The 26,854-nt window shown below is 39.7% G+C and overlaps 1 protein-coding gene across 2 annotated transcripts in view; it reads left to right on the forward strand.

Annotated features, from left to right (window-relative positions):
- THSD7B (thrombospondin type 1 domain containing 7B) overlaps positions 1 to 26,854 on the forward strand; it is a 549,934-nt gene that overhangs the window by 362,616 nt on the left and 160,464 nt on the right. The window lies entirely within an intron of this gene.

Genomic DNA, 26,854 nt, shown 5'->3' on the forward strand with positions numbered 1-26,854 from the left:
GCCTAGTGCTGATATGATCTGGGATTTTGCTTGGAGCCTTTTACTGTATTTTATCCTAAAGGAGGTGGCTCACCAGTACAGGACGTGTTGTCACTGCTGGCCTTACCATGACAAAAGTGGGATACCAGTGGCCTGGTTCTCCCTAGAATCCTTTTTTTTGCACAACTTGTACTAAAGTAGGACTGTCACTGAGGCCAGCAGCACTATGGGCATTCACAAAATTAATCCAGCTCCTAGCATTTCTTCTATCCTCAGTTTTTAGTGTGCTGTCTGAATGTTTATCTCGTTACAATAACCCTCTTACAATCATGAAAAGGGATGCTCGGTTGTGCTGCCAAAATTAATACAAGAATTAGATGTAAATGAAATGATCGTACTAAGTAATAATTTACTTGGCAGCAGTTTGAGACCTGCGGTGTGTTCAGTTTACAAGTTGTTAATAATGAATAAGTACATTTTTATATGACGTTTACAAACAACCAGCAAGAGCTTATTTCTTGTGCATGGTTTGAACCTCAGCCAAAAGTTTCATTTCTTGATAAGGTCAGTGTTGTCAGATCTTTAGATTCAATTACATGGAGCACGATTTTGCAGTCCTTAGTTGCAGTGAGACTGTGCTATCATCTTAAAAGTGGCAAAATCATGGAACTTTAGAGCCTGATATTGTATCTGAAATGGAGAATTCTTTTACATGGTGCTCAGACCGATCACAGGAAACAATTTCAAGTTGATAACAACAGGGGTTAATTGGCAAGTGGTTAAAAACAGTGTGTCATTTATGAGGCATTAGAATCGGACAGAATGAAACGATGGTTGCTTTGCCTCAAGAGCACAGATCCTCCTGAAATGCATTAAAAAAAATGTGATTTTCTTGTAAGTTTGTGAAAACGGGGCAACAAAATAAATCAAGTGTTATAAAACAACATAGCTAGAATATACTGGAGAGCAGAGAGCTGTCTCTGAATTTGGTCTGAGTGGTCTCTTCCGATGTGTGATCATAACTGTAGGTCTGGTCCTGCAGTGATGTGTGCAGATGGAGTCTTGTATTGCTAAGGAGCACCATGTACTTCGCACTGTTAAAACTGTGCCAACATCCATTTTTATGCTCCAACTTGCAACTCGGAACGAAAGCATAACATGGCAGATGCTCACTGATCTCTGATCAAACTGTTCTCTGTGACTATGATCCTTAAGAAGCCATGCCTTTGAAGTGTCTCTTCTTCACTTAATTGTTCAACAAGATATTGGGAGTCTCTCACTTTTCCACTTCAATTACTCTGTGCATGTTCTTGTTACCAAGAAAAAAAAAGTTGGGACATTCTTCCCACCTCACCACCCCGGGGCAAACATTGTCACTAGCTGTGATCATTGTCCAGTTCTAATTGAGAAGTTTTCACAAGGAAATAGCCAGATCGCTAGGCAGATGAGAAGCACTGGTTAATACTAGTTTTAAACTTTTCTGAATTTTTGTTCCAGTAGGATTGGACTGGTGGAGTCCTTAAAGTCAAATCTGAAAAAAAAAAAGTAAATTTGCTGCTGCTTCTGTGAATCTAGTGATATTAATTGCTTTGTTTATAACCTTTTTTCCTTCTGTAATGTTCTCTTAACTGGATTCCCATTGCAATAAGTGGTGTATTTTCTTGGATAAAAGCTGGAGTAAGCAGCAGAGTTACATAAAGTATTTTGCCTGGAATAGTTGGTCAGTTGGCAGTGGGAAGCCAGTAGGGAGTCATGTGAAACAGTGAGACATATCAGTTACAAGTAAAATAGCATAAGGCCTTGTTTTGGGTTTGTGTTGGGGTTTTTGGTAGTGGGGGAGGGGTGCAGGGGTGGCTCCTGTGAGAAGCTGCTAGAAGCTTCCCTGGCTCCAAGTCGGACCCCACAACAGGCCTGTACTAATGCATAGCATTATGCGGTTCAAAATTCCGTGCAAGTAACTGCTCTGCTGAAAGCATTTGAGGTAGCTGCATTATGTGCTGGTATTTTCATTTGCTTAAGCATGTTTTGTCGGATTCATCCCTGTATCCTAAAATCCAGTCTTTTATCCAGTCATTCTGTCATCTGTGCCTGGCATTGTTGCTCAGTATTCCCACTGAATGCCTAAAGGGATAAAAAAATGCATTTTTTTGGACCCCGTTAAATGACAAAATCCAATGTATCATCATCTTAACAAGAGTTCATTTGGGCCTGGAGTATGTTGATTAGGGTACTTTGGGTCTTCTGTGTATCCCTGTCTGCAAGACATCTTCATTTTCATATAAATGCCAGACTTTTTGGCATGATGCTCTCCTCTTCTTGCTGCAGTGTGTTAGTTCACGTCTCTTTAGAAGTTAGAAGTAGCTGATCTGTCAGTCCTGTTTGTGTAAGCCATACTGCAGAAGAGCTTGGCATCACGGCTTCTTTTCCTTGCCCATCTTCCCCTCTCCCTCCGTCCACAGTGTGGCTGAACCCATGTCCTTCGCTAGCCCATGCTCTGCTGTGTAATGCTGGGCTGTTGCATACTGCTGTCCACACCTCAGAGACCTGAGGCCTTTTTCATGAGGAGACTGGTTTTTCCCTTGCCAAAAATGAGCTTTAATTACATTGACTGCAGCAGAAGGGAACTGACCATGTTTTTCAGTCCTCTCTCCCATGGCAGACGACTTTGCTGCTGCCGGCAGAGCCTGTGCGATGCCGTTGGCCTAAACTTCCCTCCAGCAAGGTGGAGATTGGAGGTGCATCTTTTGTCGCTGATACTTGTTGATAGACAGTGAGTGAAGTTAAGAAGGCATTAGCTCTTTCTGCCCACTTCTGGTCATCCCGATGTCGTTCTCCCATGCCACGTCTCTTGCATGCTCGTGGTGCCAGCCCGTACCTTGAAAGAGGGTTGGGAGGAACCTGTCTGGGAGGTGAGCAGGGAGCAGTGGCTAACTTAGCTCTTTCTCCAACTGAAACCTCGCCTTCAGAGCTCCCTGTAGTGTCCTTTCTTTCCATTTTAAAAAGCCATCATTTCTGGTGAGAAGATTTTGCAGTAATGACCCAGGTAACAAACTGCTGCTGGCCTGACCTGGAGCTGGAACTCGGGAGCAAGTCACACATGGGTCTATCTGGTTTGCAGGGTTTCTCTGAAGACTTCCCTGTCAAAGGAATGTCTCTATGTAAGGGCTTGTATGAATTTCAGTGATGTAGCACTCTTACTTCCTCTCGGTATAGACGTACAGAAATGACTTCTTGTTTCTTAAATAGGTTAATGTAGGGGGTCCATAATGAAGGGGCCTCCACAGGGCACATACTATATACAGCATTTTTTCATGGAGTAGCTGGAGTCTGTAATTTGTGATTTGCAGCAGTTAGCATAGATGAGGAGGAATGAGAAGACCATAATCATCTCATTACTTTGGCATTGTTAGGTGTCTGTCTGCTCCCACCTAGCACTGTCTCTGTGCATAAGTTATTGAACATGCATGTGATGCTTGCGAGAAACTCTTATTGTCTGGTCCATATCCCTCAAGTGCGCCTCTTCTGTAGTGTCAGAAGACAGTAGTGTAGTACATCAAATGAAATTAAATAATGTGTAGAAATGCAATGAAGTAATGCATAGAATGGGGAAAGACCTATATTGGATGCTTCTTCCAAACAAAATTTTTCAGCAAAGTGTTTTTTATTTTGCTAGTGAAGGACAACGGATACTTTTGGGGAAGTCTGTGAAGCCAAAAGAATAGTACAGGAAAATGGATGATGATACTAAAAATTGGATTGTGTAAGTGTATCACTGGGTACCTGGATCTATAATTCAGATCAAAGAATTTATTTGAAAACTTTTTTATGTTCACAGACAGCCCAAAAATTATTTGTGGTTTTTCTCAGAGTTGTTGTTTTAGGTTGTTCAACAACAAATTGAATAATCTCCTGTTTGTAATGTATTCTTGAGCAGATAGTTACAAGTATTTGACGTTTGAATTTGGACAGTCTTGATTAGAACTGACAAACATTACTGTGCATTGACCAGATGAAAATAACTCTCTGAAAACTTTCCAGTTCACCTGCTCTCCTTAAATGTTGCTGCTCAGAAGATACAAAACCATGAACAAGGTCGAAACTTTTTCGTTTTAAAATGCAATTGGACAGTAGCCAAAATGTATTGCATTTCATTTTTTGAAGACAATGACTCAAAGCATCTTTTGTGTGCTCTGCTTCTTAGGTCTTCGTGATAGGTACAAGCACTTTGAGTATGGTGAGACAAAGGGAACTCAATGTTGTAGTGGCGTGCAGAAAACTGCAGATAATATTAGACAGCAGAACTTGGCTCAGGGTCAGCAGGTAAAAATTCAGTCCAAAAAGGAGTTGGTGTGCCTTCATAGGTAGTTTCCCAGTCTTTTGATTTAGATGCTAAGAAATACAACTGGATTTACCCTATAAATGTTGTTGGGTTCATTCTGATGGAGGAATTTGGGAACCTTTTTTATTGTTATTTTCCATACCTATTTTAGGCTGTATTAATAATAGAAAAATAGATCGAAACAAGGCAAATGTTGAACCAAACTGCAGCTTTTAGAAATGCATGTTATAATCATGTAGCTTGTGAACAGAGCAGTTATTATGGTGAGGAGTACAACCTGAGAACATATGTAAAAGGAACTGCAACAATAAATTCATGAAATAACAAGTATGACTCATAAAAGTAACAATTCATTTTTCAAGCATTTTATAAATGTTTCTGACAATGCTGTAAACTAAATCTCACCTATTAGCAATGCTCTTGAATAGATTGTAAAATGTTATTATTCAGAATCATACCCGCAAGTCGGCAATCCGTTTTGTTGTGATTCCCATGCCATCATTTATTAATTTGCTTCTGCTTGTTCTGATTCCTACCAGAAGAACTTTTAGTAACAAAGATGATTTCTCTGTGATAGTGAACAGCATAGTGTCTAAATAATCAAAAATATGAAATAATTTATACCCAAAGGCTTCATTGTTTTAATCAGAAATTATCTGATCAGCGACAACATTTAATGCAAACATCATGTGATTTTGCTGACTTCAGGCTGTTTTACTCCTAGTTAACAAATCTAATCACAATTCAAAAACTGCTGAGTATTTGCCTTTCTATACTGTCATCTTGGGTATCAGGGTTTCTTTGCTTTGTGGGAGTTAAAATTGTGGGGTTGTCTTCCTTTTTGAGGACAGTATTTATAACAGTGCTAAATAATTTATTGGTTCCTTTTTCACGCACAATTCATGCAGTGATAGGGACATGCAGGTGCTGAACCCGGAGGAGCAGAGTCCAGAGGTGCCTAAAAGAACATTGCTGTCTCTCTTTTCCTGTAGCACTGAAATGATTGTTCCTGGGACCTGTCACAAAGCCACCTTCTTCAGCAGCTTCTGCCTCACCTAGGTGCTCCCAGGCAATTTGGAGGTTTCTGTGCACCCTTCCCAGCCATATCTGATAAATGAATTATATCTGGCAGGTCCTGGGACTCCCGGCTGTAAGGGGCGAACCACCCTGTACAGACAATCTGCCAAGAGTAGCTTAGAAAGAAAACATACTGCAGTCCTACTGTCAGCTGCTATGGTGACAAGGTGTTTTCTTTAAGTATTCTCAGTGGAATAAGCTGCTGGCTTCAAGCTGCAAGAGTTATCCGAGCTGGGGGCAGCACCCATTGCCTGAGCCTGGGCTCATTGAGCCTCTGTGCTGCCGGACACGGGGCTGCACGAGTGGCAGCAAAGAGCAGTCGGGAACATAAATCATTGTGGAGTAAAAAATCAATCATCCTCATTTCAGCAGTGTTATGCCAGATGATTAAACGTCTGTTTTTCTTTTTTTCCTTTTTTCCCTGGTACTAAGATTAGCCCCCCCCCGCCAAAACCCTGGACATATTTGCAGGGGGTGGTGAACAGAAGGAACCCCCAAGATAAGGGTGTTCATCAAACTTTCAGGCCTGTTGCTTCTTTTGCTTTCAAGCAGAAAACCTTTATACTACTACTACTACTGCTGGTGTTCTGGGAGTACTGGTAAGAGTCATTTCAGCACAACAGTTCTGTTTTATTTTTCTGTGCGATCTCTTTGGTTCTAGGCAGTTAGTATCTAGAATGTGGCCCTTGCCAAGAAGACAAGAGGGTTTTTGTTTTTAAGTGTTGTTAAGTTCACTGAAAAAGTACATGTTTGGGCTGATATACATCTATTCCCAAACTTCTACTCCATCTGACAGTTTTATATGTAAAACTGGAGAACAATGTTTCAGAGTCAAAATGTTTTCTTTCAGCATTTTTTAGATTAAGTGATTAATGTTTGCTTTTTTTGTAAATGAACTAGACCAAGTCTTAAACAAAATTAAAAAATCAAAATATTTTTAAAAGATGTTTTTAATAGAAAAGCAAAATATTCCTTTTAGATTAAGCAAACATTTTGCCTTATCTTGAAATTACTTTTCTCCTAAATCCTCTCCCAGTCTCTCTTCCGTCTACTTAAAACAGAGTTACAGAGTTCTTTCTTCCTTTTCCTTTTCCTTTTTTTTTTTTTTTTGGTTCAGTGCCCAAACAGAAATCCATTATTCACACGGCTCTATTGACAGAGCAGACACTGAAATCCTGTTGGAATTCAAGCGAAGAGTAAAGGGAAGTAAGGTAATCAAAGCAGTGTTATTTTAAGATCCAATATTATGTTCTGCCAGAGCCTGACAGTGAAGCTCTGCACTTACGGAAGCTGAAGACTCTTTGGGGGTAGAATATTAATAATGGTGCGCTCAGTTACCTGTCTGTACTTCCAGTTCAATCACAGCGTGTCCTGTGGTCCCCGAGAGCGGTTGTCTGCAGAGGCAGCTTGCGATGCGTGCTCCGCTGGGTGCACAGCGTCACGAGAGGCAGGATCATCCCCGACAGCTGGGCTGTCACTCAGAAGGAAGGGGCTTGCAAGTAGGGATGATGTCTGGTTTTATTCCTGGTTGAGGGCACGAAGCTAGCAGCTTTCCGAGAAGTTCTGTTTTAACATACATCTCAGCAAAACCAAGTTCCTACCTGTGGAGAATTCTTGATTTTTTTTTTCCTCTTGTAATGGATTAATGATATAGAATGAATTTGCAGAGTCTGTTTAATTTCTCAGAGAAAAGATTTACTGTGTTCAATTTATTGAAAGTAAGTTTTAAGTAAGTTCTTTCTGACATATCAGAATAAGATCTTAAGTCTCCATTGATGCTTTGTGTCCAGTGACACAACACCATGTGTAATGGTACATCTAGATTTTGTTTCTCCTCTAAGAGTAGGATAAGCTTAGATTGTGATCATTCTTTATTTTAGAAACTGAAACTTTTGGAAACTAAAGGGAGCAGGTTTGTTTGTAAACTTAAAATACTTGTTTTCAGGTTAACGTGGAAACGCACCTGTCTTTAATCTGGCCTTAATACATGGAGTTACGAAAATCATTTTTCTTCAGTGATGCTTTCTCCCAGATCTGCCTGTACACAGAGTGTACCCGTGAGGGCTTTGACTTACTGAGAGGGGCGGGTGGAGAGTACGCTTCTAGTGATACGCAGTGAATGAGAGAATGATGTATAGCTAAAAGTTAAATAGCTCAGTCGATGGATTAGGAACTGTTTTGTCTTGGCTTCTTAAATCATCGAGGTTCAAAAAGACAGACGTATATACTGCTGTGGTCAAATTTTGGTGCTGTCAGCATTAGCAGGACAAAACTTGCAATGGGAGTTTTGCCTGGGGCGGGTGTGATTAATACATATATGTTATGGACTATTCAGGTAAATGCAAACTGGAGGTGAGACAACTTTACAGCTGTAAGATTTGGAATTATTTTGTAGGGAACAGTAAAATTATCCAGTTGCTCGACACACTTGCACATACAATCAATAAAATTAAACAGGTACCAGCTCTTCTAAGCCTGCAGGTTCAATTACTGTCATGGGGGTCAGCCTTCTGCACCACATTGCTCATTCCTGCTCTTAGTTCGTGAGTGTACCCCACCATATCCCATCAGTGGAGCTGTTGATCCCAAACCGGTATGTTTTCGTGACTGTTAGAAACACAAATCCTAAAAGGCAACATGCAGATCCTTCTAGCAATTAAATAGGAACCATACTTCTCATTTTGCAGCTGTGGTGGAAGAAGCATATGTAGTAGCGTAGCAAGGCTGATGAGTATTATGAGTGTTTCAGGAATTCTGAAGAATGGTGTGTGGTTCGTTCAATAGATTTGAGACCCATTTTTTTTGTAGTCGCAACGATTGATGTGCTCTTTGAGCAGGCTGGCTGTTTACTAGCCAGGTGGGGTGGATGTAGTTAGCTCCATCAAGCCTTACCTCACAGTAGCTGGTACCATGCCAAAAATTTGATGTCTCCTACTGGAAACATTTAAAAAGACAAAATGCAGATTATGACTTGCTCTAGGACTGGTGCACTGAGAATTTGAGGACAGACACCATCATGAGTTCAAGTGAATTTACTGTCTTTGCATCTTCTACTGAAATTGATGTCTGCAAAAGAAACAGAAGATCAGCTTTAGGTTAATTTTAGGGTAAGCTGCTGAAAAGTGAGAGCTTTTTTTGCTTAGTCACACTTTAACAGTTTTACTTCATTGAATATCATAGCAAACATATGGCCCACAAGCCAAGGAAGATGGAAACTCAAAAGTCCAAGCAATTCTTGTAGTAGCTACATCAGTGTAAATATCTGTGTCTTAGAGTCAGGCATATTGTGCTAAAATACAGGCTGAAATATGTAATGCTGGAGGGCTGGAAGGTTGTGGATTTGAATCTAGAGGATAAACTCAAACATACTTAGATTAATTTTCTTTATCTTTGAATGCAAAGATGTTGCATGATTTCCAGCTGAACTGTGGCTGTGCTTTTTCAAATGCTGGTGGCGTGATTTGTGTCAGTCGTCCAGAAGGCAGCTATAATCAATATCCAGTGGTGGTGTTAGCTCTGTGTAGTTGGCAGACAGAGATACCAGTGGAATTGATTAGGGATATAGCCAGCTTTCATCCTCCCTATGCTTGTCAATAAAAGGTGTTACAGCTACCTGTGAAAATATTTTTTTTTTTTTTCTGTGCCAGCTGAGCTAAGTGTGAGCTTGTGGTTGGTGCAGAATGCCCTCAAATTAATTTCTATGCAAAACCACAATTCTTTTCAGTATCTAGTGCTCCTTTCTGATACCTAATGTCTCCAAAAGATGTTTTTCAAGACTTCAGAGCAGTGTTAAAATGTGAGGGCAAAGGCCATTTCTTCCCTGTGGCTGTTTCAGCAGAGAGGAGATGGATTTTCACTTGCACTAGTGAGAGGGAGCAGCAGGGGCTGATTTTTTAAAAAAATGAACCTGAGCTTCAAACACCTGTAGATTTGGAATGAAGGTTCAAGGTAGCCCTTTCAGAAATGGGTATTATAACATTAAGAAAAATACGAACATCACTTACTATGGCAAGATGCGTATTGCCCTTTATGTTTTAAATGTTATGGAATAAGTTTGACATAAGTTGATCTGAGTTTGTGATAAAGGTTACCTAAAGAGCATGGCGTGTGTGTGTGACCTGTAGGTCTGTTACATTGGTGGAAGAGGTTTGAAGAAACTGTATAGAAGTATTAATATTTGTATACTAGGCTAGTGCAAATGTATACTTCTAAACTATTTATTTACAAACTGGTTTTTAATGTCTAGGGAATCTTTACTGAGTTTGATGCTTTCTAATCTCTCAATTATGAGACTGAAATAAGGTTCCTGTATTGTATTTTATAACTGCAAAAGTATTTATAGTTAATTCTTTAAGTCTGGAAAAGAAATCTTAAAATAGATTTATTTGGTTTTGCCCCTCACAATGTATTGTAGACAAAGATCCCAGATTGTTTCAGTGAGAAACGAGAAAAATACCTGTAAGTGCCAATAGCAATTCCTGTTTTCTCAGTGAAATGGAACATGCAGCATAAAATACCTGTTTGGCTGTTTTCTTTAAACTAAGCATAACTTCACATGCATGTTGAGTTCATATTCTTTTTGGAGAGTTGTTGTATTTCTTAAGGAACACTGATTCAACAAAGGGGAGATGTGAACAAAATAGGATCCTTTTTGAACTGTATTTGAAAAGTAGGTAGATGACAAGTTTTAAAATTAGCTTATGTGGATAGAAGAGGAAGGAGGCTACAAGGATCGATTTGAAAAGTGTTAAGCACAGGATTCTGGATCTGCGACCCAAAGGTGGCTGAAGTTACCAGGAGGAGCGGATGGAAGATGTGACAGTGAGGGTTAATCTCATCCATAAGGGTTCTGTTTTTTGGGATTAAACGGGTTCCAAAAGTGGCTAAGGATTTCACTGCTTTTCTACTAGTGAAGGAAGTGTTTAACATACCTAGATATTTTCCACACTCCTTGTATGAGATTTGGTAACGTTTGTGTTAAGTCTCTCAAACACACAGCACTAGGCATACAATCTTGAGAAATAAAAGAAGTGGGGATGCTTTACGACATCGTTTTATCATCATTCCAAGCAGAATCTCTAAGGCATTTTATGCTTTAGTCCCACCCTTGTCATTTTTGATACATATAAAGGGGCTCTCTGAAAATAACCAGGGGCTATTCATAGCATTCACAACAGTGGTATTTTCTGCCTGGTTTTGACATGGTACTTTTAGAGCCTCTTTACATAGTTGCAACCTCAAAACTTACTTGGGCTTTAGTTTCCTACCCATGATATCCCCTTGAGATACATGAATTCAAAGCTTTTTGCATTAATACTGTCCTTAAGCTATTTGTCTTTAACCAGGTGTTATAGCATATGTATATGCACCATTCACACAACTTTTCTGAAGGATCCTGTAGCTAAATTTCAAGAGAGCCCAGCACTGGTTGTGCAGGTGTGAGCCTTTCATTTAAGCAGCCCTTCTGAACTTGTCGTATTGAAGAGAGAGCTGATGGTTTGCAGAGATGTTCACAAAATACTTTAAGGAAAAAAAAAAAGAGAATGAATGGGAAAAGTTTCACGTTCTACATACTGGTAGCATTTGTCCTCTTCTGGTGTTTTGACCAGCCTGTGTCCAGCCAGCAAACACGTCAGAGGGGTAACTTTCCCTCAGTGGTGGCAATGGTTTGTGACTTACTCCAACGCTCAGCTGGTATTTCAAGTAGGCATTTGACTCTTTAAGGGACCAACCCCTCTGTCAAATTTCATTTACATTAATAAACGGTTTCAAAATTTTCTGGTGTTCAGCAGATGGATAAGCAGCACAATGGCATAGCCTGATTTCCTTAGGATGCCAGGCAAAAACAAGCCAGAAAACAGTTTTTAATGCATTTGATATTTTTCAAATTCTTAACAGACAGAAAATTGCCCAATTCTCAGTTCAAAATTATTTTAGCCAAGACTTTTTTCCAAGAGAAATAGTCAAAACAGTACAAAGGCTTTAAATTAAACAGAAGATCATTAGGGTAAAGAAACGACTGGCTGTATTTTATTGCATTCTGTATGTGAGGTTTAGTGGGCTGGAATCCAACTCGTACGATATAACTCACAAAAGAAAAAAATGTTTCAAAGTAAGCCAATTAAGTTCTATATGTAGTAGTGTCCAGGAATTAATTTTCATCAGGTAATATTAAAAGAAAGAAACTAAACCTGATTCTGCAGAGAGGAGACTGAGACCTGGTAGTGAATATCTGTAACAACCGGTGGCGTGTGGGGCTAAGGGCTTCCCTCCATCACAGTCTGCAGGAGGATTTGGGGTGTGGGGAGAGGAGAGATGCAGAGAGGTCAGGGTAGAAGAAAAGGCTGGGAGCAGCCTGCAGCCATGAGGTCTTCTGTGCTCGGCGTTCCTCAGAGGAGGTGAAGGAGCTGCACCCAGGGGCTCTGGTTGTCTGCCGTGCTGTGGGGGTCAGCGGTACGTTTCTCCCGAGGTTTATATAAGGGAATAATTCGAGTCTAACTTCAATAGACAGCTTCTCACATTGATCTCTGACCACAGCCCCTTTAGCGGAGGAAAAAAGAAGGGCTTTTTTTGTGTAATTTAATCCTTTTCTGCTGGGTGGCCCTACAGAAGGCTTTTTCTGTAGCTGAAATTCCTTCGGTCCTGCATGTCGCATGCTGGACAGGAATGATTGTGAGAGCCACCTTTATACAGTAGTTCTGAAGGCTGTTGAGTGGAAATTAAAGATAAGTGTTGCGCTTTCTTTGAGTTTCTTTTTATCAAGCTGTCTATGAAGTAAAGCTGATTAAAAACAATTTAGTCACTTGTTTTGAGGTTAATGGATGCTGGAGGGGAAGGCTCCCCCCTTAAAATAAGTTCTGACAAACTTTTAATTAAGAATTCAGGACATGGAAATTTTGGGCTAGTTCTGCACTGCTGAGATTGGCTCTGGGGCATATTGGTCTGTCAGGTTTTTAAAGTAAATCTTCCTCTTAATTCTAATTAAGTATTGTAATGCTAGTACTCTTCATTAGGCAGCAATTTGTGATTAGTCAGGTGGTCGTAATGGAAAGAGAAGAACATGTGATGGAATGGTAGAGAAATTGCAGAGCAGGGAAAATGGCCATGGGATGCAGCTCCTAAATGCTCTTTAACATCCTCCTGTTGGCAGATTTCCCACTGAATTCAGTGCTCTCCGTGGGATGGGATTCGATCCTTACACAGATCCTGCCTTGTGTGGAAACACGAGTTCAGTGGACCTCGATTACAGGACCTGAGCTCTGAAGTTATGTCAAGAAATAATGCTAAGAACAGCCATAAAAAGGGAAAACTCCTAATTCTCCCAAAACTTTGAAGCCAAGCTATTATTTTAAGTGTAGATTACATTATCATATTTGTTTATCTGTGAATTGAATCTCGTATTTAATAAATGGCAGCTTTTGTGAAGCGCTGAAGTGAATGTGAATTAGCGAATCAAGAAAGATTAACTCTTCGAGGAGATTGAAAGCAATTTAAAATTCCATTGTTTGGTGTTTTTCTTTCTGTCTGTATGAAGCATGTCTGTAATTGTCTCAAATTAGGTACTGCCTTTGTTTAGAAGAGTTAAACAAGTAACAGAATAAGATATTTCATAGTTCCTTTATAAATAAACAGCCTGTTCAGTTTTTATCTCTAGGCAGTTTGCAAATGTGAGAGCAAAGTTTTTGAAGAGAACGTATCCCTGAGATGGAGTTTCTTTAGAAACTGAATCATCCTCTATTGTTGGGATGCATTTTCCAATTTTGAAGAGTGGTCTCCCCATACTGTATGATTTTAGTGTATCCTCTTACCATGGTTCTTAAAACAGATGCATTATTTAAAAATTCCCATGGAGATGTGAGAATTTGACTGTAAGCATGGATTTGTTCAGTTCCTTTCCAGCAGCTGTGTTCTATATTTTGCCATCAGTTGCCTGATGGTGTTGCTACCAATGAACCCTCACATTGACCCAGTACTTATCAAGCCCAGAAAGAGAAAAAAGGAAAAGAAAGACAAGTGAGTCAGCACATCCATGTGGACTGGGTCAGCAACTATACAAGAAGACAGTCCTTTTTCCTTTCATACCACTGAGGAGGGAAAAACAATCACACAAAGTTAGTTCCTGGCTTGGTCCTCTGGCTAGTGGTGTCCGGTGGGGATTCAAGGACTACATCCAGTGGGAGATGGATATAGGTTGAAAAGTGACTTTTCTGGAAGAAGTAAGAATATTTATCTGCCCCTAGTAAGTGAGCAGGGAGTTTGCTAGGACTGGATGAACCCAGGGCGCTTTGCTGGAGGGACAAAGTCACTTCCAGGTGGCATGAGCTCCACCTGCACTCCCTTTCCATGTCTCCTGTGGTACTGCACCTCAGTCTGTCCCTGATTTGGGGGTCATTTCCATTTGTTACTGGCAAATGTACATGTGATATAAAATACCAAGTCTTTTTTGTAGTGAAAATGCGATGACCCAGCAGGACTGGTAAGTCCTCACGAACTTATTGGTAGACTGTTGAGCAGTTCTGTACAAATAGCTCCATCCGTGCTTGAAGCAGGGGGGAGAGGGGTCTTGGCTGCCCATAGTACATTGTAGAAACCAAGATGATTCTGTAAGTTCAGATTCCATTTTTTGTTACCAGATGCAAAATTCCCATTAAATTTAACATAGCAAGAATTTTCCCTCCCGGTTTCAGCAGATTTCCCAAGTTTAATACAAAGTCAGCACTGTTTTGTTGTACACTTAGTGCTGTGTCAAAGGAGACTAGAGCCAAGAGGGTGTTTTGTTCTTTTTCATGGTGTTTACAAATAAAGCTGACTGATTTGGTAACTCTCTTGGAAACTCTCTGAGACTGTAAATTTAACAGAGTGCTCCCTTGGCATGCATAGATCTAAAGATAGCAGTTTTTTTGCCTATCAATAAGTATCTTAAGGCCTTTACTTTTAATGCTATATATGACTTAAATCCCAGGAAAATAATTCCACTACTACTGTTCTTTTATATCATAGGAGTCTGTATTAATTCAGACTAGGCTAGGTTTTCTAATACATAAGTTATTTAGGTCTTCAAAATATCTGAGGTACTGCATGTGGTTGACAGAGCATATTCTTGTTTGTTAATATTATATGGCAACCTGTTTTCCCAAGATTCTTAAATAAATGAATGCCTTCAAATAAAGCCAGGATTTTAAAAGCCACTTTTTTTTTCTCTGTTGTAACTATAGCATCGCATAATCTTCGCTCTGATTTCTCTTCTCTGTAACCACCTATTTTAAATAGTTCTGGAAAGATCTTCAGGTTTGGTTTTGGTTTGGTTTGGTTTTTTTAGAAAAACACTTGTTTAGGTCTTGATCCTAAATATCTAGCCCAGCTTCTCCCCCCACCCCCAGGCAATAGAAGCTTAGAAATACCCTCAAGTTCAATTAAAAAATCCCTTACGTGAAGGGTGAAGCACAGAGCTCATCTTTTCTGACAGTCCACAAAGCTTACAAATCAAAAGTGCATGAGAGTGCTGTGTAAGCGAGGGTGAAAGAAATGGTGTACGATACTTGGAAATGAATGAGTCATGTGAATGAACATTGACATGTACATCCCCAGCCCCATATTAAGATTAAAGTGAGTTGTCTGCTCTACAATTGCATAATTGCTTCTGTGACTGATTTGGTGCTGCTCTGTAATAAGTTGTGAATACTGTATGCTGACCTGGTTAATGGGATGTTTACTAAATGAATATATTTGTATAGTTTAATAGGAAGATGTTTGGAAAAATTAGCAGGATGAGAAAGAATAGCGCGCGAGAGTCATTTTTCAGCAAGTGCTGGGGTTGTGAAGAGGAAGGCAGGCTGCCTTGCCGTTGGCATCTGGGGGCTTGGGGGGGTGAGGTTGCATGGGGCTGGGTCCCCTTCCCTCCCCAGCGCAGGGAGGTCTGTGCCCTGGGCACGCGCATCAGCGTGGGGCATCTCCATCCTGACTCCCCGGGCGAGCAGGACACGTGGGCGGCTGCTCCGGGCTTGGGGTACCCGGGCTCTGCACCCCACTGAAGATGCTGCCGGTGCGGGGATGCGTGCCGGGAGGGGGGCAGCCTCCATCCTGCAGGCGTGACAGCTTCATTTTTTAAAATATCTTTCTTGAATTTAGCTATTTTAAGTACTATAGACTAAGATAATTATTTCATGAAGTAATATTATCTGCAAATTAACCCTGGATCTTTGCGTAGGTTCAGAAAGAGAGAGATAAGGAATTTTATCGCAAATTGCAGACTTACTGGGTTTAACGTAAAGGCCGTGGCAAGTAATACATTTAAACTGCATTTAAGTAGTAAAGACCAGAATATCAAAGTCTAAAAGCAATAAAAATTAATTTATTCAGAAAGTTTTTATATTTTCTTTCTAGTTTATATGTTCTTTTCACACACTGTCATTTAATGAGGTTATATTCTGATTAAAGAAGAAAAATAAAAAAGTAAAATGTTTTATTTCAGTAGATAAAAATGTAGCTTTTAAAATATATCGGCTTGCCCTGCGTAGTCTGAGCTAGCTGTACAATTTTCCCTTCATTCAGCATGGCTGCTAGACTAATGGATTTTGGGGGAAAAACTCCCCCTTATATAGAGTTTCAGTTGAAATCCATATTTTCATTTTCAGTGACAACTAATACATTTCCTGTAATCCCTTTCAAATATTCACTGGCAGTATTCCCAGACATATATTTTGAAGGTTAAATGGTTTAGGATTTATGTACTATACTATGTAGGTCGGTCTGAATAAGCTAATAAGTCTGTACGGGCCCTTCCTTGCCAGAGACCAGTTTGTATCTCAGAAACACTATAGCTGCGGTAGCACAAAGTTTTGGCTGGTTAATGAACTGTGGTTCTAATGAGCCCAGGGTGAGGTGCTAGGCTGGAAAACTGCTTTTGCTAGTTGCAGAGCTCACTTGGGTATCGTTACGTAGGGCTGCTTCGTGTACCGTAGATGTACCTTTCTGGCAGCTGAAGGTTTAGGCTCTCTGTCCAGAAACTTCTCTTTTTTTATAGGCTGCAACTGGCATGAGTAAAGAGCAATAATTAAAATAATTTTCCACGAGGTTTGCATTTTAGTACGGCGGTTTGATTAAAATTGGTTCTGCCTTCTCCTCTCCCTTGAGGACCATTGCTCGCTTTGTGGCTAATGAAGTGGAACGAACACTGTGATCAATATTTATGGTGTCACTCTGGGCACCTGCAGTTCTTTCAACCCTTCTTGTACTGTGGCGCTGGAATGGAGGTTTTTAACTCCAAGCTAATTAATGGCTAACTGTGCAACTTGATGCGAACTCTGGAAAGACTGTTCTTAGTACTGTTTCTTATGAGGGTCACATGCGACTTGCACAGATTTGCTAGTTCTCATTGTTGATTGGACAAAAGTAGGAACTTGATTTTCTTCAGTGATGTACTTTTGGGTCCTTCAGTCATCCTTTGGTGTTAATTTGGGCTCTCCATGTGTTAGGAACAATCACCCTTGGGGTACCAGCTCTTGCCACTGAACACGCAAAAAAGAAGACACGTATGGATTCTTTCAGCTGAGTTTATAGACTTCTGCCCTACGGCTTTTCTTCTTTTTATACACCAGTCTCTATTACAAGTTCCAGTAACTGATGGAGATAGTATGTATTTAAATCCAACATGAATGCTGTGGAGTTAGTGCTAGTCTGCATTTTAGCATCTTACCAGTTTGGGGGCTGCTCCCAGCTGTGCCAGAATATTTTTATACAGCTGCTCATAAAGTCCACAGACTATGGCAATATTTTCTGTCCAACTCAGCCCTGCAGTACTTTGTTCCGCAGTTCTCTTGTCTCTTGACTCCTTCAAGGCTTTCCCAAAATAATAATATCATCCTTGGACTCTTGGTGGGTTGGTTCATTGCAAACTTTGCCTGTTCCCTGCTAGTGACAGCGGCTGGAGGCAGTCCAATGTAATTAGTAAGTATTTTGGAGACTCTGCTTTGGCAGCCCTGTTAAATATGTGCAGTGAAAGCAGTATTAGTATGGGGCCTCATCTTTTTTTCTCATTAGGGCATCTCTACAATCTGTAAGCTTATTTAATTGGAACTTAGCCATTCTTATTAACACAGGAGATACCCTTTGGTCCAAATCCTGACATGGGATAAATGTATATAGTTCTCACTAAAGAGAAAGAAAATGCATCCACATACTCCAGGGTGGAAATTTGCCCTTTTGTGTCCATTGCAGTTCTCCTGGAGGAGAATTTCATTTTCTAGTAAAGGCAATAAATTTTCGCTGCTCAGATAAGTGACTACAGAGGTTCATCATCAGGATTTGAAGAAATAAGCCTCCTAAGAAGATGGATGATGACAAGGGGAGTAAGAGTTGTTATCCAATCATTTGTCATGGTCCAGAACATTAAGATATATGGGTAAGACCCCAAAGGTGTGTAGAAGTTCCTTTTTCCAGCAGTCGGTTGGTACATAATAACTTATCCTGTGCAGTCAGCCAGTATTACACGCTCTCTGAAAACTCATTTTGTTTGTATCTCTTTGTATACAAAACACATAAACGGTAACATCTTATATATTGCTGGAAGTATTCTACACATCGTCGAAATGTAGCCCCACGATTACTGAATATAGAGGCAGACTTCCCCGGTGCTCATGTTAACTCCCTTCTCCCCGTCCTCCATCCCACTCCAGATGTTAACATTATCTGTCTTGCCTCTTTTGCTGTGGTAGTGTTCTGCTCCGGGCTTTCTCCAGAGACTTTTCCCTCTGACTGCTTTTCTGTGGTTCCCTGCTTTACAGCGGTTTCCCTCTAGTTCATCCCCTCTCTCAAGGCTTCAAAACCACGTAGCAGTCATGGGGTACAGTGTCAGCTAGTGAAAAACTAGATTAAACATTCATGGTTGTAAGAGTGCTTGTTAGCATAGATGTATTTAATTCAACGCTTCCTGCTGGTTTTCAATATGTTGGGAGGTTATGTTGCCAGTGAGGTGACTTTAAAGTCTGTAGTGGAATACATTTCAACTAACTGCTTGAGAGTAGGTAGGAATCTTGCTCTGCTTACCTAGTTTCAGAGAAAAATCTTCGCCCTTACTTTTTAACAAGTGAGTATTGCTCTCTAAACCAAACATGGTTGAGACCAGGTTTTGGAGGGATTTTGTTAAATTCTGGCTCTGCAGTCGGGATAGCTGATCTTTAAAGTTCAGTTTAATGTAGGAGACAACATCGTATTTTGCTATGTTAAACTGCTCCCTGCTTTGCTGCTTGTTGCTGGGAAGTCATGCAAAGATGAGGTTTACCTTGTCCTGTCTGGGCTTGCCATTGCACAGAATATCTCAGTAGCCTAAATTTGATCAGCTGGAGCCTGTGAGAGCTTGGTATCATGCACTGAGTCCTACTAAACTCTGAGAAATCCTCCACCATGGCAACTTCATTATGTCTGTGTGCTGGAGTTAAAATATGGCCCTCATGCGTTTTCCCCACCTGGTCTGGTATTTCGTGGTCAAAAAGCTTAATTGGCTCAATGTATTTATTCCCTTGCATTTCTGTCTTGCAGCTGGCTCGGGAAGATGTATCTGACAACTGCTGACTTGCAGGCAGAGGATTTTTACTGTATTTCACTTGACAAGGGTTTAGATATGAAAGTCTCAGGCTTAGTCCTCAGCGGTGGCCTGTAAGCCTGTGTAGGATGTGGTGGGAACAGAGTAATGCTCTGGAGAGATCACAGTGTTGGTGCGCCTCAGAGATTTGTGATTAGAGAAGCCCAAGTCAGGGGCTGACAGCGGTCCTGGCTGTTGAGTTTTCAAGACTCCTCTGGTGCCATCATATTGGTGCCTGTGGAAGTCAAGCTGGCATAGTCTGCCTCCAGGAGGATGGGGGTGATGGACCCTATGGGTTTGGGAACCCTGTTTGGATCATTTTTGGCAGCGTGTCTTCAGGTGTTTGGTCCTGCGGGCGTTCTGCAAACTGGCCATGGTGGGGAGATCTGTTCCTACAGGTTTAGGAACCATCAAACATCACGTGGCCATGTTTTCAGGGAAGCAAAATGCAATTCTTCTGAGTCCCAGCCGTGTAATTACAGCAGTAACAATACCTATCATTTTTGATGCCTTCAGTGCCAAATGTAAAGGTGGTTGTTTCTGTTATGTTTTCAGAGTAGTCTGTTCTGTTGCTTTTTCCCTTTTTGTGCCTTATCTACGATTGAACAATTACCAGAAATGTGATGAGGACATCGTATGCAGAAAGTCATCCCCTTGTCTTTTTTCCCAGTGACTCTGAGGTGCGTGCGAGCGGCCGTTATCTCAGCTGCTAATCAGTGAAGCTGGAGCTAATGTGTGAAGTGACCTTTGTGAAGAGAAAAGAGGTTGTGCCAATATTATACTTGCAGTTTGAGTCAACTTTTGCACTTTGTCATGTATTTGATTGCATGAGCTGCTCCCTTACTGACTTGTATTGCGATATCATTTAGTATTATATCAACCAAGTTAAGAGATGCCCAAAATTTGTCTTGTCCGTTAGTTGTGACGTTTTCATTGGCCAGGTATCATTAGTGTTACATGATGACCCTGATCTTCACGGTCTAAATTCCTTCTGTGCTTTCACCTGTTTGTGCTTCATTTAGTTTGAAGCTATCCTGCATAGGAGTACACTTCCCAGTTTGGTGAAGTCAATGGGATTTTTACCGCCGGAATTAGACCCAGTTTACAGCAGCCTGTGGGTAAGCGAAGGTTATTCTCTAGCATTTCCCTTCTCTACAGTTTTATAGTGCTTAGGAGTTTGATGGATGGAGCACTCAATTATTTAGCATCTATCAAGCTTTTGCTTACAACACCTAAACAAACACTAGTATTACCTACTTTTTTCCGAATATATAAAATATAATTCTGCTACATTAATCCGCAAACTTAAAAAAAAAAGCATATGCTGTTGCTTAACCAGCCCTTTTAATGAAATGAGTTTTGAATTGAAATTTTAAGTATGCATGAAGACAGTAAGATACCATTTGCAGTGTTAGGATTTCAATAATGTATGGAATTAGCAGAGCTTTATTATATTTCTGTGCCTGCATGCCCTCCGTAGAGTAAAAGTTGTAATAAATATAAGTTCAAAGGTAAAATTTTATTGCTGCGCATGAGAGGAGAAAAAATAAATTAGAGTAATGTAATCATGCTCATATATGTTATGAATTTTGAACAGTGTCTATTAGAAACTTTGTCAAAATGTGCTTAGCTTTGAAAATACAGATTAACGCTGAAGGTTTTAATATTGTTCTTCCTTATGTGCATATTCCTTGAGAATATAAGTGTAAAATATCTCCTGCCGAAAGCAATTGTCATAAAATGACACTTTCCTATTTTAATAGCTGAATAATCAGAACAGAAATATTTTCTAAGTTGTGGAGAGGTTATTGCTTTTTCCACACCAAGAAATTTAGTGGTAGAAAACCAAATTTTATCCAGATATTCTGCAGTTTTTCTGTTTCAGTTCTTATATTTGAAAAGCATGTCCAAATGCCTCCTGACAGTCTTGACACTTCAGGGTGTTTAAAAAGGGGGTGAGGGGTGTTCATTTGATTTAATTTACTGATTCTGTGTTTTCCTTTAATCTAGTAGCGCAGTTAAAATAGTAGGTCTCCAATAGGAGCTGGAAAACCTGTTAGGGAATGACTGGTTGGTATCTATCCGGGCCCTTTGGGGTTCATATATTTTTTTTTTTTTTTTTTCTACTTTGGAGCAAATAAGGAATAGGTCAGCGTGGGAGGGCAGCTGCTGGCGCGGGTGCCTCTGAACTCGGCAAACGACATTTGTCTGAACTGCCAGCTCAGCACATGGTCCCAGCTTCAGCACCTCTGAGAAAGCCCCAGCTTGATGAAATTTTGACATCAAAGATAATTCCTTCTCCTGTGTTTTCTCCACTTAGTATCCCTTTTCTTTGTCCTCTGTCATCTTCCTCTGTTGTCTTTCTGTGAGCGGAGGGTGTACCCTGAGGACACTACCAAAGCATAGGCAATGGCCTTTCTTAGTCTTTTTAATACAGTCTTCAGGTTTTAGCTTCACCACTCAATTTGGAAAAAATTGGAAGCTGTAGGTGTGTATGCACCTTACTTTGCTTTTAAGCGAGGGGGTCAGAGTCTCGTTTAGTAACAACGGTCCAGCTCAGGTTGCGCCAGAGCGTGAATTCACCTGCCGTGGCCAAACCCATCCATGTGTTCAAACTCTGAAAGGACGCGGCGGTGGAGCGTCGGTGTACCCCACCGAGCAGAGACCTCTTGGGGACGCAGTGTTTGTATTCTGGTGGAGGCTGCTCTGCTGGCAACACCCCATTTCCCAGGTCAGGATGATAACGCCGGCTAACGCTGTGAGCATGCTTCATCTTGCCGTGTAAACATTCAAGCGGCAGTATCCATCTCCATCCGAACCCTAGAGAAAGAGTGAATATTTTCATGGGAAATAGTTTCATCAGCCAAGAAAAAAGGGAAGTGAAGTGTGCTGCCTTATCTGGACCAGTAACATTGAGAGCAAGCTTCAGGCAAAGTTGTGTCTCAAGGCTTCTAAAGAGTAATAAACATAATTTTTTTGATGTGCTAGCAGATCTGTTACTTGTCACCTTTTAATTTCAATACCCAAATATAAGGTTGTGTGCTTCTTCCTGGGAGAAATTTCCTCTTGGAAACCCTCATTGGAAACAATATCTTTTGGTTTTTTCCTCAGCAAAAAGTATAGTCACAGATGCTAGCTTTGAGATTTATTTTTTTTTAAATGTTTTTGAGACAATTTGGACTCTGAATAATAGGGGAAAACAGTGATAGATTTTTTTTTTTCCCCCCCTTCCCCAAAACAATTGTCAACTTTATGTAAACTTTCTGGAGACAGAAAATAACAGGAAACTTTTCTAAATAAACCTTTTTCTAAAGAAACCATTTTAGGTCATCATCAAGTGATCCTTGCCTTTAAATTCTTGTGTTGACACCATTGTAGCTGAGTTGTAAGCAGGACGAGGCTGTTGCTACAATATAATATAATCAGTGAACCAGTTCCAGAGGGTGGAGCAGTTTAGAGACCAAATGCACTTTAAATGGCACTAGAGGAATGATGCACTACCAACTGAAAATGTAGGCATCGTTATTAATGATGTAATTAAAGTTCCACCTCATGGGCAAATTGGAAGCACACAGAAAATATTATTAATATTGTGTTTCCTACATTTGATTTATCCCCATTTTAAGTACTAAATGATCTATGCAAAATACAGTGGAAATTAAACACTTATTCTAAAATTCACAACTTTATTATGTAAAAATGGTTCAAGCATAGGTCAGGGTACATTAGCCAGAAGTAACTTAACCCAGCTGAAAAACGCCTTGTGTAGTTTAGATGCGTAGTTGATACTTGGCAAAACTGGTGTGTATGCTGAGAGGTTTTACTCAATAACCAAAGATAATGGTTTGCGATTTGCATTGCTTTTGTCAAGAACAGATTTCAGTCATTCATTTAGACCCTTGACTGATGATCATCTGTGTTACTGGGTGAATTTTCTTCTTTACTGCAATCTTTTAAAAGCTATTGAATAGGACATCTTAATACCACTCTGTTCTGAGTTTTGTGGATCAATTGGAGAAAAAATTGGAAAAGAAACTACTACTGTTAGTAGTAATAATAAAAATAGCCTAGTATTCGGTCCTGCAAGTTCTGAACATTTCCTGATAGACTGTGAAAGCTCTCAGAGTTGCTTTATGGGATTAGGCCAGACTCTGCATCTGAATTAGAACACATTTTTGTGTTAACTGCTTCTAAATGAGCACTTAGTTTTAAGTAGTTGGCATAAATCTAATTTTAATTTACTGTTTTCATTTTCTTTTGCATTGATCCTCTTTTTGTAGACGTTCAATTGCAGACTTGGAGAAAGATGTTTTTCAAAGAGTCCAGATGGTATTTGCAATTATTTATTATCATTAGCATTCACTGTATCTGAACACAAGACTTTTGCCAAGTTAGATAAACCTCATCTGCTGCACTATTGTTTACAATTTTTCAGTGTCTTATGTTAATACAAACTCACTCTTGGGCAATTTCTGGGGATAGAAGAGAAAAAGAGTCTTATTCCTCAATATATGGCAAGCTGCTAACTTATTTTTGGACTGTCGCTTGGATAACAGTCAGTCATAGCCTTTTGATGGTTATGAGCAAGCCAGCAAAGTACGTCATTCTTAAGAGTAGCATAATCAGAACAAAAATCATAATAATCAAACCAGTAGGTATAAAAGCATTGCACTTTTCCATGTGTGCACACACAACTTTTCTTTTTGGGGTCACTTCCTGAGTGAGAGCACAGTTACTGGAGTTTGTCCTTTCTAGTATGTCCCTTTAATTTTTTTTTGAGTTTTGAGAGTGAAGATGGCACCTTAAGTCTGCAAAAATGGAATGTTTAGAAATTTATGGCTCTAATGCAGTGGGAATAAAATGCCGCCTTCTTTATTCTAAATTAAAATGCCTGAATTCCTCCACTAAAATTGTTCTGCCCCACTGCACAGATATATAAGTTGAAGTGGACTCTATACACTATTGGAATAAACAAGTCTACTCATAATTGGTTTTTTTTCTTAAAGTTCTGGAAAGATATGTATATTTTATAATATTTTAATACATTTGGCTTATTTGTATAATTGGTTTCTATAATATTTTGTGTTGATTAGCATTTGGAACAAAGCAGTACAGAGAAGAAAATAGAGGGACACCTGTTTCAATTATACTACAGCACCAATTTCAACAATAAATCTTAATTGCAATCAGTCTTGATCAACCCACCTGTGTAGATTCCCCTCATTTACAATGAGGAGGGATAATAGAGAAAAAAGAAAAAAGTGTAAAGAGAGAGAGGAAAAAACCCCAGAACACTAATATGGATTATGTTATTTCTTATACTTTATGTTTTCAGATTGCTGCGCTATGTTAATTATTAGGAACATCAGCCTGAATTTCTATGCTCTTTTCTGGGAATACAGTGAACCCATGTTTACTCTCAGCTGCCACATGAGCAATTTCTCTTAATTCAGGAGGGGTTGTGCAAACAGCCGCAAGGTGGAATTAATTCTGCTTTTATGCCCAAGCCCAGCAGGTGAATGTGTAGCAAATTCCTTTAAATGACTACTTGTCTTTCTGTGTGGGATAGGAAATACATCAGAGCCAATCTCTTATGTAGGTAACTCATGCAGCTGTATTATTTTTTTTAACCTTGAGACTGGTAGCTGCTGTATAATACTCCGTAGAAGTATACCAGGATGTTCTCTGCAGGCCTGGCAGCTGCTTGCTGATGTGCTTCCCCCTGTGCTGGCTTTTTTGAAGCTTCCTTAGAGTCACAAGTCAATTTTCTTATGTGAATTTACATAAAGAGGGAAAACGGTTGTGGGTAAACAGTCCAAATTGCAGCAGAGGCTGTATGGGAAGGAAAAACAAATACTCCTTTTTTTTTTTTTTTTTTCCCATACTCTTCATCATCTTTTTCTCATAACCTCTGTAATGATTACTTGGACATGGGTGAGGGACAGGGTCATAGCTAGTGATGCAGGCATTTGGTCAAGACTTCTGATTTTCATGGTGATTTCATAACATATTTCCAGACATACTGTTTCTTTTTCACATTTATTCTCGGTCCCTCTGTCTGTTTTTCATACTTTTTCATCTCACTTTCCTTTTCCTTATTCTCTTGAGTTGTTATTCCCTTTTTCTTCATTGTGCATTATGTGGCTAAAAATGTTTTTTCCTTAATCTAATGCATTGTTTTTCATAGTTGCATTTTAGTTAAGTCTTTTGACTCAAATCCTCAAGGATTGTCTCATTTATTCTTTTTTTTTTTTTTCTCCTGAGAATGATCCTGGTTGTATTTGTGTTTATTTAATCTTTTCCATTGTGAATGGCTTGTTTTTCTTTGCTGCTTCATCTTTTTTTGTTATAGATCTTCATCTCCATTCGTCTTCATTGCTATTGCATTCCTCTTGTCTGCTATAGGGCTCTGATAATAGTGATGGACCACTGCAATTAAATTTATTCCATACGCCACTGCTTTCCCTGACAAACTGACACCACTCTTCTACGATGTTCTTACCTGTTGACTGGAATTACGAAAAGTCAACCAGGAGCCAGGGATTTCAGTGAAGTGTGACATTGGTCTCCCGGTGACGACTGAGCACGGTGAGCCCTGGATGCTTTAAGGTATCACTAAAGCAGGTCGTGCAACATGGAAAAAAAAACCCACGATGTTGCGATGAGATGTACAAATTCAAAATGGTTATAAGAAATTTCTCCTGTTGTTGTAGTTTGATTGTTATTGCTTTTAAATGTAACGTTTTCGTTAGCTGATGAGATGCCTAGGCCAAGATATTGTCAGCAGACAGCTTTCTCTGAATGCAATTGCCGTTAGCAAACTGGCATACAGTCAATAGGAATTCTTCTGAATTTACTACTGTCTGTTGACATCTTATTCTGTTACAGGCAAGTATTTAATCAAAGTTTATTGTCATTCTTTTCTGAGATTTAAGTGGGACATAAAATTTTACGATACGTATAGTATTTTAGATGACAGCTTCATTATTTCCACTGAATAATGTGAAGTGCTACAAGGAGAAATATTGATGTCAAACTGGTAATTGTCATTAAATATGCAGCATTTTTGCAGCAGTCATTTGTGGAAAAAAAAAATAGATTCTGAACTTCTAGGTAACAATGAAGAACAATCTGAAATGCAATTGCTTCGTCTTGAGCTGTTCCCCACGATGGAGGTTGCTCAAGGCTCCACACGTGTGCAAACCTGAAATCTTCAAAGTAATTTTACATATTTTCCTTTTAAAAAATGAGCATGGTATAGTGGTAAATGTCAAAAAGAGGATACCTTGTTATTGAGGTGATCTTTAGATTCCTGGTGCCTGATGGGATTTGTATTTTTGCTGCTTTAGTTGTATCCTGTCCAGTGGACATTCCCTTTTTCCTGAGCCAGGAGGAATGTCTGTGGCAGGAGTAATTAAACTGTGTTATAGGAGATGAGTACACAGGCCACTGGGGAAAAAAGAGACTAATGCACCAGAGCTCCAAGGCATTATGTAAAATAGACAGATGCAGTTTTAATATTGAACTGATTCAAAATGAAATGTTCCTGTTGATTCAGTGCCTCACCGTGGCATGCGTTATTCAGGACTGTGGGAGTGGCTTCTCCTTCTAGAATGGAAAAGAAATAAGAAAGAAATTAAGTTGCTGGAAAAAAACAAGCCCTTTAGTTTGTGGATGGTTTTCTGTCATTCCTTGTTTTGTTTCCCTTGTTGGAAAGAATTTAATTTGCTTTTATGTGAATCAAAATTCCAGTCAGAATTGTACTTCTCCATGTAGCTTCTCTGTTACCTTGTTAAAGAATTCAAATTAGGGACCGGTGCTTTAAGTAATGATAAAATTTATTAGCAAATATATTTAAAAAAATGCCATGCTCATCTTCT

Source organism: Aquila chrysaetos, chromosome 6 (assembly GCF_900496995.4).
Source record: "Aquila chrysaetos chrysaetos chromosome 6, bAquChr1.4, whole genome shotgun sequence".
NCBI lineage: Eukaryota > Metazoa > Chordata > Aves > Accipitriformes > Accipitridae > Aquila > Aquila chrysaetos.